This window comes from Macrobrachium rosenbergii, chromosome 7 (assembly GCF_040412425.1).
Source record: "Macrobrachium rosenbergii isolate ZJJX-2024 chromosome 7, ASM4041242v1, whole genome shotgun sequence".
NCBI classification, from domain to species: Eukaryota; Metazoa; Arthropoda; class Malacostraca; order Decapoda; family Palaemonidae; genus Macrobrachium; species Macrobrachium rosenbergii.
In genome coordinates, this window is record NC_089747.1 from 40493047 (window position 1) to 40511268 (window position 18222).

General features: G+C 37.5%; 1 protein-coding gene across 1 annotated transcript in view; it reads right to left on the reverse strand.

The window, feature by feature from the left end:
- LOC136840343 (potassium channel subfamily K member 18-like) overlaps nt 1-16972 on the reverse strand; it is an 85712-nt gene extending 68740 nt beyond the window's left edge. Inside the window, exon 1 of the mRNA XM_067107039.1 lies at nt 16385-16972. The gene's annotated coding sequence lies outside the window, so the exon portion shown is untranslated. The remainder of the gene's footprint in view (nt 1-16384) is intronic.
- Between the last annotated feature and the right edge of the window lie 1250 nt (nt 16973-18222).

Consider the following 18222-nt stretch of genomic DNA (forward strand, 5'->3'; position numbering starts at 1 on the left):
GAACAACACTTGGGAAAATAGTTTAGATATGCATGTAACCGATTTAAAATCACTTTTCAAGGTACAAAACTTTTAATTGAAAATTGAAAGAGAGAAAATTGGAAACTATTCAGATATGTAAACAGTTCTTAGGATGCTTTTCAATAGCTGTAGATGAATTTGATGAATTTGATGGTACAAAAATGACTAAACAATAAACTAAGCAGCAGCATTGACCATGGCATTAAAAAGAAAAATATACAAAAATAATCTATATCACTTACCGGGCATATCGTCTGACCTGCCACCCAGCTTTTGAAAACAGTAGGGTAAACATACCCTACCTTCGTACCCGCTAGGACTTACGGGGTAAAAGCGTTGCTGGACTTTCGAATACCGGAAAATATAATGACATTGTAATGCAATGCATTACTACCCTATTACTATTCTCATTACATTTTAATCCATTTTTATCTATTTATTTATTTATTAAGTTATTTTTTCTTTTTTAAATAAGTGAGATCTCTTCTTTCTATATTTCTCTTTACTTCCTCTTACTTCTTCCTAATGAATATCATCGAATTCTTTGGAAGCTTGAATTTCACGTCAACGGCCCCTTTGGTGGGCTTGTTCCATATGTATAGGTTTTATCTACTGAATAATAATAATAATAATAATAATAATAATAATAATAATAATAATAATAATAATAATAATAGTATAATTTTCAAAGATATGGAAGTTTTAAGCAAGTGATTTAAAATTCGATGTAGATGAATAGAAGTAATTTTTTTCTGTTATATATATATATATAAATATATATATATATATATATATATATATATATATATATATATATATATATATATATAAATATATATATATATATATATATATATATATATATATATATATATATATATATATAAACTCATATACATATAAATTAATATAAAGACCTTTCGAACTTATCATATAAAAGTGGATATATATATATATATATATATATATATATATATATAAACTCATACATACATACATGGCAAAAATTTATATAAAGACCTTTCGAACTTATCATAGATTCTCTAAAAGTGGACTCTCTCTCTACATTTATACTAGACTTCCAGTGATTTAAAACCTCGAGGAATATTTGTGTCCGTAGTTCTAATATAATGAATCTAATATAATGAACATCATCAATTATTTCCCTGTACTTAATTATACTCCCTTTGACAAGTTAAACTGAATTTTAATGGATCCCCATTTTGTTTCGATGTTTTTCGTCAGAATTGCACCGCATATTCTTTCTAGAATTTTCCTTCCAGAATTGTTTTATTTAATAATTATTTTATTATTATTATTATTATTATTATTATTATTATTATTATTATTATTATTATTATTATTATTATTATTCAGAAGATGGAGAACCGTATTCACATGGAACAAGCCCACCAAAGGGGCCACTGACTTGAAATTCAAGCTTTCATTATTATTATTATTATTATTATTATTATTATTATTATTATTATTATTATTATTATTATTATTATTAAGAAGATGAACCCTATTCACATGGAATAAGCTCACCAAATGGGGCATTGACTTGAAATTCAAGCTTCCAAAGAATATGTTTATTATTATTATTATTATTATTATTATTATTATTATTATTATTATTATTATTATTCAGAAGAAGATGAACCCTATTCATATGGAACAAGCCCACCACAGGGGCCACTGATTTGAAATTCAAGCTTCCAAAGAATATGTTAATTATTATTATTATTATTATTATTATTATTATTATTATTATTATTAAGAAGATGATGAACCCTATTCATATGGAACAAACCCACCAAAGGGGGCATTGACTTGAAATTCTTTAAGCTTCCAAAGAATATTATGGTGTTCATTAGGAAATAAGAGAAGGTAAAGGGTAACAGAGTGAGGACATCTCACTCATTAAAAAGAAAAAAAAATTAATAAGCTAAGAAATAGATAAAAATGTATTAAAATGAAGAATTGCATTAGGGTAGCAATGCATTGCGCCTTCGCTTGAACTTCTGAAGAAGTTCCAACTGCCAGACATCCTCAGAAGTAGGGAGGCAGTTCCACGGTCCAACGGTGTGAGGAGGAATAAAAGACCTCTGGAACTCTGGAGGAGAAGTTCGACGCCGAGGCAAAACATTTATGCCATATTGGTGCTTCTGCTGTCCAGCGAATCTGATTTCGGTCTCTCTCTCGGCAGGAAAAGAAGATCAGGAATCAATTGTGAATTGGGAAATGTTTTTATGTTTCATTCTGAAGTTGAAGGATTAAACTGACACTAGATTTTGTCAGGGGACACCCTTGGATTTCGGGACAGGGTTAATGGGTAAACGATGGATGTAATGATACGGTACCTGGCGGTTATTGAAGTGCGGTGAGTCGCTGGCAGAATTGAGAAATGAATGAGGTTGCAACCTTACCCCCTTAAAGCATTGTTGAGAAGTTCTTTGGCAATATTCACTGGGGTACCCTCTTCCAAAGGAAAATGCGTTTAGTTAAAAAGAGATAATAATAATAATAATAATAATAATAATAATAATAATAATAATAATAATAATTATTTTTATGATATTTCCGCCTTCCCAATAATAATCAAGGCCACCGAAAATAATTCTTTATGGTCTCGGTATAATGCTGTATGAGCCGCGGCCCATGAAATTTTAACCACGGCCCGGTGGTGGCCTGTCCTATATCGTTGCCAGAAGCACGATTATGGCTAAGTTTAACCTTAAATAAAGTAAGAACTAGTGAGGCTAGAGGGCTGCAATTTGGCATGTTTGATGATTGAAGGGTGGGTGATCAACATACCAGTTTGCAGCCCTCTAGCCCCAGCAGTTTTTAAGATCTGAGGGCGGACAGAAAAATGTGGACGGACAAAGCCGGCGCAATAGTTTCCTTGTACAGAAAACTGAAAAGGGAAGAAAAGAATGACGAATAACTACTGAAAAGCCAGCGAAGAATGAAGTTCCGTTTAGTGTAATCACTCATGGTGTGCGCATAAATTCAGCCGCTCAGTAACTGAAAAGCCTTTAACACCATTCCCCCATTTTACACCAGATGAAAGCGTGAAAAAATAAATAATAATAAAATCAATACAAAAACTTTTCAAACTTTTCCACTGAATGAATGAATGAACGGTTCCATCTAGTGTAATCACTCATGGTATGCGCATAACTCCAGCCTCTCTGTAAATGATAAGCTTTTAAAACCATTCCACCATTTTACACCAAATGAAAGCATTAAAAATCTAAAAAAAGAATAAAAAATAAAATAAATGAATGGTTCCATGTAGTATAATCACTCATGGTGCGCGCATAAATTCAGCCTCTCTGTAAATGATAAGCTTTTAAAACCATTCCACCATTTTACACCAAATGAAAGCATGAAAAATCTAAAAAAAAAAAGAATAAATGAAATAAATGAATGGTTCCATCTAGTGTAATCACTCATGGTGCGCGCATAAATCCAGCCGCTCAGTAAATGATAAGCCTTTAAAAACCATTCCCCATTTTACATGAAATGAGCCCGTGAAAAATCTTAAAATAAATAAATAAAAAATAAAATAAATGAATGGTTCCATCTAGTGTAATCACTCATGGTATGCGCATAACTCCAGCCTCTCTATAATATTAAGCTTTTAAACTATCCCTCCATTTTACACCAAATGAGCCGTGAAAAAAAAAATAACATAAATGAATGAATGGTTCCATGTAGTATAATCACTCATGGTATGCGCATAACTCCAGCCTCTCAGTAACTTACAATCCTTGAAAACCATTCCTCCGTTTTACACCAAATGAGAGCGCGAAAAAATAAAAAGAAAATAATAATAAATAAATAATTTTTGAAACTTCTCCATCCATCACTTTTATTACCAGACGCGGACAGAAAGGTGGCGATAATAACTTTAATAATAACGTGAGTGATGAGAGCTGAGGGACTTTTGTCGGTCGCTGCGACGCCAGAGAAGTATCTCACGCCAGCGATCAATCATTCTCTTCGAGGGCGAAATTATTTTTTGTTGATTGATAGAATTAAGGAAGCTGGAATCGGGATTTCGTATCTTTTGGTATAGGCTTTTTATAATTGAAAGTATTTTAATTGCATTTGTTTATGGATTTGTATATGCAAATATCTTGGAAATGTATTTATATATATATGCATATATATATATTTATATATATAATATATATATAAATATATTATGTATTTATATATATATAAATGTATATATATATATATATATATATATATATATATATATATATATATATATATATATATATATATATATATATATATATATATATATATATATATATACACACATTAACAACCCTGTTGCTGGGCTATGATATACCCAGCCATGCACCGACCATTGATTGCTATGCTCATTGTTTGCTATAAACTTCTCACAGTTTGTTGTTACAACCCCGCCAGTTATAATCAGAATTATCTCCCGGGGAACTCTCTCACTCAGGCATACCCAGGGTGGGGGGGAAAGGAGGAAATCCAGTCTATTTCATCCACCCCTTGGGTAGGGGAGTGGGGCGCAGATTAGAGACTAGTGGATAGTGGATGGATGGATGGGGAGGGTGTGGGCGGGTGGTGGGTGGCTGGGGGTAGTGGGTTTTAGAGGGGCGGGGGCGTTTGGCACCCAGACCTATCAGACTTATCCAACAGTTTTAGAGCAAGGTCGCTCTAAAAACATATAACGGAAACTCAAATGGCACGTAGGCCCAGAATCCGACGGTTTCAAATGGAAGTCATCCCCAGTATGGCCCACGTGGGTCCTGAAACCTACAAATGGCACTGAAAATAATTTGTGGGTCCTTGAAACTTACAAATGGCCAGGAGGGTTCTCTCTTACAAATGGCACTGAAAATTCACAGGATCTCTTTCTCTCTCTCACTGAAAATTCTCTCTCTCTCTCTCTCTCTCTCTCTCTTGAAACTTACAAATGGCATTGATCAGAGAAACAGGGAGAAAACCCAGGTGGGTCCTTGAAATCTACAAATGGCACTGAAAATTTATTTGTGGGTCTTTAAACCTTTCTTCCCAGGTTCTGAAACCTACAAATGGCCCTGAAAATTCACAGGACTTCCAAACAAAATGGCAAAAACAGATTCCCAGAATGACCCAGTTTTGTGGGTCCTGAAACTTCAAAAATTCACAGGATGATCTTGACAATTTGGTCAAAGAAAATTCCCAGTATTTGTGGGTCTTGAAACCTACAGATGGCACTGAAAATTCACAGGATTACCCCAGAATGACCCAGTATTTGTGGTCTTGAAACCTACCAATGGCACTGAAAATTCACAGGATTACCCCAGAATGACCTGTATTTGTGGGTCTTGAAACCTACACAATGGCACTGAAAATTCTCTAAAACCTAAATGGCCCTCTGAAAAATCACTATCCCAGAATGACCCAGTATTTGCAGGGTCTTGATTACAAATCCCAGAATGACCCTGTATTTGTGGGTCTTGAAACCTACAAATGGCACTGAAAATTCACAGGATTACCCCAGAATGACCCAGTATTTGTGGGTCCTGAAACTTCAAATGGCATTGAAAATTCACAGGATGATCCCAGAATGACCCAGTATTTGTGTCTGAGGATCTGGCCCTTGAAAATGGCCCTTGAAAATTCAGGATTATCCCAGAATGACCCTGGGTCTTGAAACTTACAAATGGCACTGAAAATTCATTACAGGAATACCCCAGAATGACCCAGTTTTGTGGGTCTTGAAACTTACAAATGGCACTGAAAATTCACAGGATTACCCCAGAATGACCCAGTTTTGTGGGTCTTGAAACTTCCCCCAGAATGACCCAGTATTTGTGGGTCTTGAAACTACAAATGGCACTGAAAATTCACAGGATGACCCTTAAAATGGCCCTGAATGACCCAGTATTTGTGGGTCTTGAAACCTACCAATGGCACTGAAAATTCACAGGATTACCCCAGAATGACCCAGTATTTGTGGGTCCTTGAAACTTACAAATGGCCCTGAAAATTCACAGGATTACCCCAGAATGACCCAGTATTTGTGGGTCTTTAAACCTACAAATGGCACTGAAAATTCACAGGGTTATCCCAGAATGACCCAGTATTTGTGGGTCTTGAAACCTACAAATGGCACTGACACAAAATGGCCCTGAAAATTCACAGGATTACCCCAGAATGGCCCAGTATTTGTGGGTCTTGAAACTACAAATGGCCCTGAAAATTCACAGGATTACCCCAGAATGACCCAGTATTTGTGGGTCTTGAAACCTAAATGGCCCTGAAAATTCGCAGGATGACCCAGAATGACCCAGTATTTGTGGGTCTTGAAACCTACAGATGGCACTGAAAATTCACTATCGCCCCAGTATAACCCAGTATTTGTGGGTCCTGAAACCTACAAATGGCATTGAAAATTCACAGGATTACCCCAGAATGACCCAGTATTTGTGGGTCTTGAAACTTACAAATGGCACTGAAAATTCACAGGATTACCCCAGAATGACCCAGTATTTGTGGGTCTTGAAACTTACAAATGGCACTGAAAATTCACAGGATTATCCCAGAATGACCCAGTATTTGTGGGTCTTGAAACTTACAAATGGCACTGAAAATTCACAGGATTACCCCAGAATGACCCAGTATTTGTGGGTCTTGAAACCTACAAATGGCACTGAAAATTCACAGGAATATCCCAGAATGACCCAGTATTTGTGGGTCTTGAAACTTACAAATGGCCCTGAAAATTCACAGGATTACCCCAGAATGACCCAGTATTTGTGGGTCTTGAAACTATTCACAGGATTATCCCCAGAATGACCCAGTATTTGTGGGTCTTGGCAAAAATTCACAGGATTACAAATGACCCAGTATTTGTGGCACTGAAAATTCACAGGATTATCCCAGAATGACCCAAAATGGCACTGAAAATTGTGGGATTACTTGAAACCTACAAATGGCCCTGAAAATTCACAGGATTACCAAATGGTACTGAAAATTCACAGGATTATCCCAGAATGACCCAGTATTTGTGGGTCCTTGAAACTTACAAATGGCACTGAAAATTCACAGGATTACCCCAGAATGACCCAGTATTTGTGGGTCTTGAAACTTACAAATGGCACTGAAAATTCACAGGATTACCCCAGAATGACCCAGTATTTGTGGGTCTTGAAACTTACAAATGGCACTGAAAATTCAAATTACCCCAGGACCTACTTGAAACTTACAAATGGCATTGAAAATTCACAGGATTATCCCAGAATGACCCAGTATTTGTGGGTCTTGAAACTTACAAATGGCAAATGGCACTGAAAATCCCTGAAAATTCAGGATTACCCCAGAATGACCCAGTATTTGTGGGTCTTGAAACTTACAAATGGCACTGAAAATTCACAGGCCCTGAATGACCCAGTATTTGTGGGTCAAACAAATGGCCCTTACAAATGGTACTCCCAGAATGACCCAGTATTTGTGGGTCTTGAAACCTACAAATGGCACTGAAAATTCATTCACAGGCAATTATCCCAGAATGACCCAGTATTTGTGGGTCTTGAAACTTACAAATGGCACTGAAAATTCACAGGAACCCCAGAATGACCCAATCCTTGAAACTTACAAATGGCCCTGAAAATTCACAGATTACCCCAGAATGACCCAGTATTTGTGGGTCCTGAAACTTACAAATGGCACTGAAAATTCACAGGATTACCCCAGGGTCCTGAAACTTACATGATTACCCCCAGAATGACCCAGTATTTGTGGGTCCTTGAAACTTACAAATGGCACTGAAAATTCACAGGATTACCCCAGAATGACCCAGTATTTGTGGGTCCTTGAAACTTACAAATGGCACTGAAAATTCACAGGATTACCCCAGAATGACCCAGTATTTGAAACTTACAAATGGCAGAATGGACCCCAGAATTAAACCTTTACAAATGGCCCCTGAAATTACCCCAGAATGACCCAGTATTTGTGGGTCCTTGAAACTTACAAATGGCACTGAGAATTACCCCAGAATGACCCAGTATTTGTGGGTCTTGGAAAATTCAAATGGCAGGATTACCCCAGAATGACCCAGTATTTGTGGGTCCTTGAAACTTACAAATGGCCCTGAAAATTCACAGGGCATTACAGGATTACCCAGAATGACCCAGTATTTGTGGGTCTTGAAACTTACAAATGGCACTTACCCAGAAAATTTGTGGGTCTTGAAACAGGCACCCAGAATGACCCAGTATTTGTGGGTCTTGAAACTTACAAATGGCCCTGAAAATTCACAGGATTACCCCAGAATGACCCCAGAATGATTTTGTGGGTCTTGAAACTTACAAATGGCCCCCAAAAACTGGCCCTGAAAATTCACAGGATTACCCCAGAATGACCCAGTATTTGTGGGTCTTGAAACTTACAAATGGCACTGAAAATTCAGGATTACCCCAGCTGGGCCCTGAAAATTCACAGGATTACCCCAGACCCAGTATTTGTGGGTCTTGAAACTGAAATGGCACTGAAAATTCCAGTATTTGTGGGTCCTTGAAACTTACAAATGGCCCTGAAAATTCCAGGATTGAAATGACCCAGTATTTGTGGGTCTTGAAACTTACAAATGGCAGAAAAATAGGATTACCCCAGAATGACCCAGTATTTGTGGGTCCTTGAAACTTACAAATGGCCCTGAAAATTCACAGGATTACTGAAATTCTGAGATTACAGAATGACCCAGATTTGTGGGTCCTTAGAACCCATTCAGTTATTTGTGGGTCTTGAAACTCACAAATGGCACTGAAAAATTCACAGGATTACCCCAGAATGACCCAGTCCTTGAAACTTGCAAATGGCCCTGAAAATTCACAGGATTACCCCAGAATGACCCAGTATTTGTGGGTCCTGAAACTTACAAATGGCACTGAAAATTCAATGGCAGGATTACTCCCAGAATGACCCAGTATTTGTGGGTCTGAAAAAAATTCACAGGATTACCCCCAGAATGACCCCAGTATTTGTGGGTCTTGAAACTTACAAATGGCACTGAAAATTCACAGGATTACCCCAGAATGACCCAGTTTTGTGGGTCTGAAAACTTACCCTGAAAAATTCACAGAAAATTCACAGGATTACCCCCAGAATGACCCAGTATTTGTGGTCCTTGAAACTTACAAATGGCCCTGAAAATTCACAGGATTACAGAATGACCCAGTATTTGTGGGTCCTGAAAATGAGGATACTCCCAGGGTCTTGAAACTTACAAATGGCAGAAATGAAAAACTGGCACTGAAAAGAATTTTGTGGGTCCTGAAACTTACAAATGGCCCTGAAAATTCACAGGATTACCCCCCCCAGAATGACCCAGTTTTGTGGGTCCTTGAAACTCCAAATGGCAGAAAATTCACACCCCCAGAATGACCCAGTTTTTGTGGGTCTGAAACCTACAAATGGCACTGGAAAAATTCACAGGATTACCCCAGAATGACCCAGAATGACAGTATTTGTGGGTCTTGAAACAGAAATGGCACTGAAAATTCACAGGATTATCCCCAGTATTTGTGGGTCCTTGAAACTTACAAATGGCACTGAAAATTCACAGGATTACCCCAGAATGACCCAGTATTTGTGGGTCTTGAAACTTAAAGGCAAATGGATTACCATTCACTTATCCCAGGATTACTACTGACAAATGGCCCTGAAAATTCACAGGTGGATTCTGGGACACAGTTACCCCTGAAAATTCAGAATGATTTGTATTTGTGGGGCTCTTGAAATTAAAATTCAGGATTACAAATGGCAAACTGAAAATTCACAGGATGACCCAGTATTTGTGGGTCCTGAAACTATAGAATGGCCTGAAAATTCACAGTATTTTTGTGGGTCTTGAAACTTACAAATGGCCCTGAAAATTCAATGGCCCTGAAAATTACAGAATGACAGGATTACCTCCCAGTATGACCCAGTATTTGTGGGTCTTGAAACTACAAATGGCACTGAAAATTCACAGGATTACCCCCAGAATGACCCAGTATTTGTCCTGAAACTTACAAATGGCACTGAAAATTCACAGGATTACCCAGAATGACCCAGTATTTGTGGGTCTTGAAACCTGGCACTGAAAATTCAAGGATTACCCCAGAATGACCCAGTATTTGTGGGTCCTTGAAAAAAATTCACAGGAATATCCCAAATGGCAGAATGACCCAGTATTTGTGGGTCTTGAAACTTACTGGCACCACAGGATTACCCCAGAATGACCCAGTATTTGTGGTCTGAAAAAATGGCCCTGAAAATCACAGGATTACCCCAGAATGACCCAGAATGCCCTGAAAAAATTCCAGTATTTTTGTGGGTCCCCTTACAAATGGCACCAATTCACAGGATGTGTGGGTCCTTGAAACTTACAAACCTAGCATTTGTGGGTCCTGAAACTTACTGAAAATTCACAGGATTAGACCAGTATTTGTGGGTCCTTAAATCCATAAATGGCCCACAGGCCCCAGAATGACCCAGTATTTGTGGGTCTTGAAACTCACAAATGGCACTGAAAATTCACAGGATTATCCCAGTATTTGTGGGTCAGAATGACCCAGTATTTGTGGGTCTTGAAACTTACAAATGGCACTGAAAATTCACAGGATTACAGAATACCCAGTATTTGTGTCCCAGAATGACCCAGTAAATGGGTCTGAAAATTCACAGATTACCCAGAATGACCCAGTATTTGGGGTCCTTGAAACTGAAAATGGCACTGAAAATTCACAGGATTACCCAGAATGACCTAGTATTTGTAGTGGCCCACAAAAATTCACAGGATTACCCCAGAATGGCCCAGTAAAACTTACAAATGGCAGGGTTATTCACAGGATTACCCCAGAATGACCCACCTTACAAATGGCACTGTATTTATCCTGGGTCTTACCCCAAATGACCCAGTATTTGTGGGTCCTTGAAATGGCACTGAAAATTCACAGGATTACCCCAGAATGACCCAGTATTTGTGGGTCCTTGAAACTTACAAATGGCACTGAAAATTCACAGGATTACCCCAGAATGACCCAGTATTTGTGGGTCTTGAAACTTACAAATGGCCCTGAAAATTCACAGGATTACCCCAGAATGACCCAGTATTTGTGGGTCTTGAAACTTACAAATGGCCCTGAAAATTCACAGGATTACCCCCAGAATGACCCAGTTTTGTGGGTCTTGAAACTTACAAATGGCACTGAAAATATTTTTGTGGGTCTTGAAACTGGCACTGACAAATGGCACTGAAAATTCACAGGGTTATGACCCAGTATTTGTGGGTCCTTACAAATGAAAATTCACAGACCCAGAATGACCCAGTTGTGGGTCTTGAAACTTACAAATGGCCCTGAAAATTACCACAGGATCTATCTCAGAACCCCAGAATGACCCAGTATTTGTGGGTCTTGAAACTTACAAATGGCACTGAAAATTCACAGGATTACCCCCAGAATGACCCAGTATTTGTGGGTCTTGAAACTTACAAATGGCACTGAAAATTCACAGGATTATCCCAGAATGACCCAGTATTTGTGGGTCTTGAAACTTACAAATGGCCCTGAAAAGTATTTGTGGGTCTTGAAACTTAGGCCCTGAAAATTATTACCTCAGAATGACCCAGTATTTGTGGGTCTTGAAACTTACAAATGGCACTGAAAATTCACAGGAATATCCCCTGAAAATTCACAGGATTACCCCAGAATGACCCAGTATTTGTGGGTCCTACAAATGGCCCTGAAACACAGGATTACCCCAGAATGACCCAGTATGGTGGGTCACTGAAAATGGCCCTGAAAATTCACAGGATTACCCCAGAATGACCCAGTATTTGTGGGTCTTTGAAACTTACAAATGGCACTGAAAATTCACAGGATTACCCCAGAATGACCCAGTATTTGTGGGTCTTGAAACTACAAATGGCACTGAAAATTCACAGGATTACCCCAGAATGACCCAGTATTTGTGGGTCCTTGAAACTCAAATGGCCCTGAAAATTCACAGGATTACCCCAGAATGACCCAGTATTTGGGGTCCTTGAAACTGGCCCTGAAAATTCACAGGATTACCCCAGAATGACCCAGTATTTGTGGGTCTTGAAACTAAAATGGCACTGAAAATTCTATCCCAGAATGACCCAGTATTTGTGGGTCTTGAAATGGCACTGAAAATTCACAGGATTACCCAGAATGACCCAGTATTTGTGGGTCCTTGAAACTTACAAATGGCCCTGAAAATTCACAGGATTACCCCAGAATGACCCAGTATTTGTGGGTCTTGAAATCAGGCACTGAAAATTCATGGCCCAGGCCCTATTTTACCCCAGAATGTTTGGGGTCCTTGAAACTTATAAATTGCAAATGGCACTGAAAATTCACAGGATTACCCCAGAATGACCCAGTATTTGTGGGTCTTGAAACCTACAAATGGCACTGAAAATTCACAGGGTGACCCAGTATCCCAAATGGCACTGAAAATTCACAGGATTACCCCAGACCCAGAATTACCCCAGATATTGTGGGTCTTGAAACCTACAAATGGCAAAAAATTCACAGGCAGAATGACTGTGGGTCCTTGAAACTTACAAATGGCACTGAATATTCCCTGGGATTACCCCAGAATGACCCAGTATTTGTGGGTCCTTGAAACTTACAAATGGCCCTGAAAATTCACAGGATTAAGAATGACCCAGTATTTGTGGGTCCTTGAAATGGCACTGAAAATTCACAGGATTATCCCAGAATGACCCAGTATTTGTGGGTCTTGAAACCTACAAATGGCTCTGAAAATTCTTACCCCAGAATGACCCAGTATTTGTGGGTCCTTGAAACACAAATGGCACTGAAAATTCACAGATTACCCCAGAATGACCCAGTATTTGTGGGTCCTTGAAATCCAAAATGGCCCTGAAAATTCACAGGATTACCCCATTACCCCAGAATGACCCAGTATTTGTGGGTCCTTGAAACTTACAAATGGCCCTGAAAATTCACAGGATTACCCCAGAATGACCCAGTATTTGTGGGTCCTTGAAACTTACAAATGGCCTGAAAATTCACAGGATTACCCCAGAATGACCCAGTATTTGTGGGTCCTTGAAACTTACAAATGGCCCTGAAAATTCAAATGGTGGGTCTGAAAATTGGCACAGGGTTACCCCAGAATGACCCAGTATTTGTGGGTCTTGAAACACCAGAATGACCCAGTTACAAATGTGGGTCCTTGAACTGGCCCTGAAAATTCACAGGATTACCCCAGAATGACCCAGTATTTGTGGGTCTTGAAACTTACAAATGGCCCTGAAAATTCACAGGATTACCCCAGAATGACCCAGTATTTGTGGGTCTTGAAACTTACAAATGGCCCTGAAAATTCACAGGATTACCCCAGAATGACCCAGTATTTGTGGGTCCTTGAAACTTACAAATGGCACTGAAAATTCACAGGATTACCCCAGAATGTCCCAGTATTTGTGGGTCTTGAAACTTAAAAATGGCACTGAAAATTACCCAGGATTACCCAGAATGGCCCAGTATTTGTGGGTCCTGAAAATTCACAGGAAAGAATGACCCAGTTTTGTGATCTTGAAACCTACAAATGGCACTGGAAATTCACAGGAATATCCCAGAATGACCCAGTATTTGTGGGTCTTGAAACCTACAAATGGCACTGAAAATTCACAGGATTATCCCAGAATGACCCAGTATTTGTGGGTCCTGAAACTTACAAATGGCACTGAAAATTCACAGGATTACCCCAGAATGACCCAGTATTTGTGGGCCTTGAAACTTACAAAGGCTATTGAAAATTCACAGGATTATCCCAGAATGACCCCATACTTGTGGGTCTTGGAACTTACAAATGGCGCTGAAAATTCACAGGATGACCCCAGAATGACCCAGTCTTTGTGGGTTCTGAAACTTACAAATGGCACTGAAAATTCACAGGATTATCCCAGAATGACCCAGTATTTGTGGGTCTTGAAACTTAAATAGAGCACTGACAGGAAATCTGGGTATTTACAAATTTCTTCATTCTGGGATCTGGGACTTCCCAGAATAAATAAAAGATTTGTGAAGTTGATGACGTTCCCCTCTTACAAAAGTCACTGGAAATTCACTGGATGACCCAGTATGACCCAGTATTTGTGGGTCTTGAAAATTACATAGGTCACTGGCAGGAAATCTGGATATTTGCACATTTCTTGATTCTGGAATCTAGGATTTCCCAGAATGAAAAACAGATTTGCGAAGTTGATGTCTCTATTCCCTTCTTACAAAGGGCACTAGAAATTCACAGTGTGACCCAGCATTTGTTGGTCTTGAATCAAGAGCCTGTGTATCTCCAAAACATGCTAAAAAAAAGGGAGATTTGGGGTTCACGGAATATAAACAGAATTTTGAAGTTGATGGCTCTTTCCCACCTTGCAAAGAGCACTAGAAATTCACAGGATGACCCAGAATTTGTGGGTCTTTAATCAAGAGTTTATGCATCTCAAAATAGGTAAAAAAAAGGGAGATTTGGGGACCTCCTTCACATAACAGGCACAGTCCTCGTCGATGATGTAAAGCCTTCGAAGACAAAAAAGTTTCCTGATCATCTACGGATATCAGGAAAAGCTGAAAGTGGACTATGATAAAGAATAAGAAGAAGAAGAAACGGGAAAAAAAGATAAACAAATAAAAGAAAACAGTTCCTGATCATCTACGGATTTCATGAAAATTGGAGTGGACGATGATAAAGGAGAAGAAGAAGCAGGAAAAAAAATAAAAAAAGAAAATAGTTCCCATCTACGGATTTCAGAAAAAGCTAAAGTGGACTGTGATAAATAAGAAGAAAAGTAGTAAGAAAAAAGAGAGAAAGAGAAAAGAAGAATGAAAGTTCCGATATATGACCAATATGATTAATTTTTCTCTGAGATTACAAGGCGAACAATTAATTACCTGCAACTATACTTCTCTATAATAGACACCATTTTTTTGTCTCTGATTACAAATGGGCATTAAAACTGACGTCAGTAATAATAATAATAATAATAATAATAATAATAATAATAATAATAAACAAAATAATAAACAAAATAATAATAATAATAATAATAATAATAATAATAATAATAATAATAATAATAATAATAATAATAATAATAATAATGACTTGTCCGCATTTTCAAAATTTATGGTAACAGGGACGACCCAAACAATATCAAAAATAACAAAAAACAATAACAACAGTTGTGATAATTATTAGACAACACTTACAGAAGTTGAATAATTATTACTATTATATGAGTATTACTCTTTTATCTATTTTTATTATTATTATTATTATTATTATTATTATTATTATTATTATTATTATTATTATTATTATTAGTATTATTATTATTTATTATTACTTTATTGTTATTATTTTTATTATTATTATTATTATTATTATTATTATTATTATTATTATTATTATTATTATTATTATTATTACAATATATAAATAGTTCTGTGAAAATGATCTCAGCAACCATTATCATCGACACCTTGCAAAATATAAAAAAAATAATTCTCCTCGCATACTGGCTTCACAGATACCATGGTCACCGATTTAATGCGGTGGGAGAATAAAGAACGCCACGCTAAGATAATGTAATCGGATCAGTGAGCGTAAATAAGAATAACGAAAATAAAAAAAAGAATTATTCTCCTCGGAAGAGATAAATAAAAATGCAAAAGAATGAGAGGTTTTTCACGAGATGAAATTAATATGCACGAAATATATCGGTCATGGGAATTGAGAGACCTGATAAAAATTGTCGTAAAGAAATTAACAAAAAATTTGTGTATGGAATTGTGAAGATAACGGGAATATCGCTTGGTGGAATTCAGTAATACACACGTATACATATACAGTATACACATACATATATGTATATATATATATATTTATATATATATTTATTTATATATATGTTTATTTATATATATGTATATATTTATTTATTTATATATATATATACACTGATATATATATATATATATATATATATATATATATATATATATATATATATATATATATATATATATATATATATATATATATATATATATATATATATAGTGTGTATGTGTATGTATGTATGTATGTATGTATGTATGTATGTATGTATATATATACACACATATACATATACCACCAAACAAAAAATAGAAATAAATGGAAAAACAAAATATAAAGAAGTCCATCTCTCGGCGAACGAGAGAGAGAGAGAGAGAGAGAGAGAGAGAGAGAGAGAGAGAGAGAGAGAGAAAACAGCACACGATGTATTATTACTCACGTGATGACTGAGGGAGACGGAACAGCACAGCAGAAACAGCTGTTGTCGGTGCAGCAACAGCAGCAGCAGCAGCAGCAACGGCGATGCTGTTTTCGGAGACAGTCTTCAAAACAACAACGAAAAAAACAACAGCTCCCGAAGGCAGAACAACAGCACATAGTCCACCCGACAGCGGCCGTGTACGGAAAGGCGGCGTCCATTATTTACACGACAACACGTTTCTTCTACCACTTCTTCCTCCTCTTCTTCCACTTCTTCCTCTTCTTCCTCCTCCTCTTCCTCTCTCCCCTCTTCCTTTTCCCATGACCGCGATTTTAACTTTTTTTTTTTTTATTTTCCTTTTTCTTCCTTTATCCTCACTTTTCCCTCTTTCTCTGTTTATCCACTTTCTCTCTGTACACTTTCCACTACTTCTCTCCTTCTATCTCTCTCTTTCTCTCCCTCTCTCTCTCCTTCTCTCTCTCTCTCTCTCTCCGTCTCGCACGTTAGCAAAGGAGCCACTGAAAGTCTTGCAGTCTGGGTACTCGGGCGTTTGGTACCGATACCCAACTGGCACTGATGCAGATGCCCTGAGGGCTCGCTTTGAGAGAGAGAGAGAGAGAGAGAGAGAGAGAGAGAGAGAGAGAGAGAGAGAGAGACTCGGTGCCACACCTACAGAAATAGCCCCCAGCTGCCGCCTCCTCCTCCTCCTCCTCTCCCTCTCCCTCTCCCCTCCCCCTTTCATCCTCCTCCTCCTCCCACCCCTTCCCCCTTTCCTCCTTCCTCCATCTCTCCTCCTCCTTCCTCCCTCCCACTACTCTTCCCTCCCCACCTAATCATTCTCATTTTCTTTTCTTCTTGTTCTGTCTATTATTCCTCTTCTTCTTCTGTCAGTTCTTCTTCTTCTTCTTCTTCTTCTTCTTCTTCTTCTTCTTCTTCTTCTTCTTCTTCTTCTTCTTCTTCTCTCTATTATTCCTCTTCTTCTTCTTCTTCTTCTAACTATTTTTCCTCGTCTTCTTCTTCTCCTTCTTCTTGTTCTTGTTCTTCTTCTTCTGCCTATTATTCCCCTTCTTCTTCTTCTTCTTCTTCTTCTTCTTCTTCTTCTTCTTCTTCTTCTATTATTCCTCTTCTTCTTCTTCTTCTTCTTCTTCTTCTTCTTCTTCTTATGTCTATTATTCCTCCTCCTCCTCCTACTCTTCTTCTTCTTCTTCTTCTTCTTCTTCTTCTTCTTCTTCTTCTTCTTCTTCTTCTTCTTCTTCTTCTTCTTATGTCTATTATTCCTCCTCCTCCTCCTACTCTTCTTCTTCTTCTGTCTTTTTTATTCTCCTTATTCTTATATTTTTCATTCTTGTTCCCTTCCATCCCCTCCTCTTTCTTCTCCCTCTCCTTATCTTTCTCATTGTATTCCTCCCCACGTTCTCCTCTCCCTTGTCGTCCGGTCTTCATGTATTATTGATATTGTTAATTTAGACTTGTTTTTATATTGTTAATTGTATTTATGTATTTGCAGATCATAAATGATCAGTAATTATGTATGAACATAATTAATGAGGTGTCATAATTTATAATTTTCCATAAGAAATTGTTCCGTAATAACAGTCATTATGAATTCATAATCTTTTCATGTTGTTAGTGATTTTACAAAATGGCAGTTTCTACAAATCAAAGTTATTTCTATACTGTTTGTTTAGAAATGTGAAATCTATATAAACTAACATTTCTTGCAAATACGAAAAATGACAAATAAAATTTATATAGATTCGCCATCTTTCTGAATTCAAGAAATATTTTGCGCGTTGACAATATTCATACATCAATAACTTTTAAAGGTTAATGAGGTTTGTAGGTGGCCACGAGTT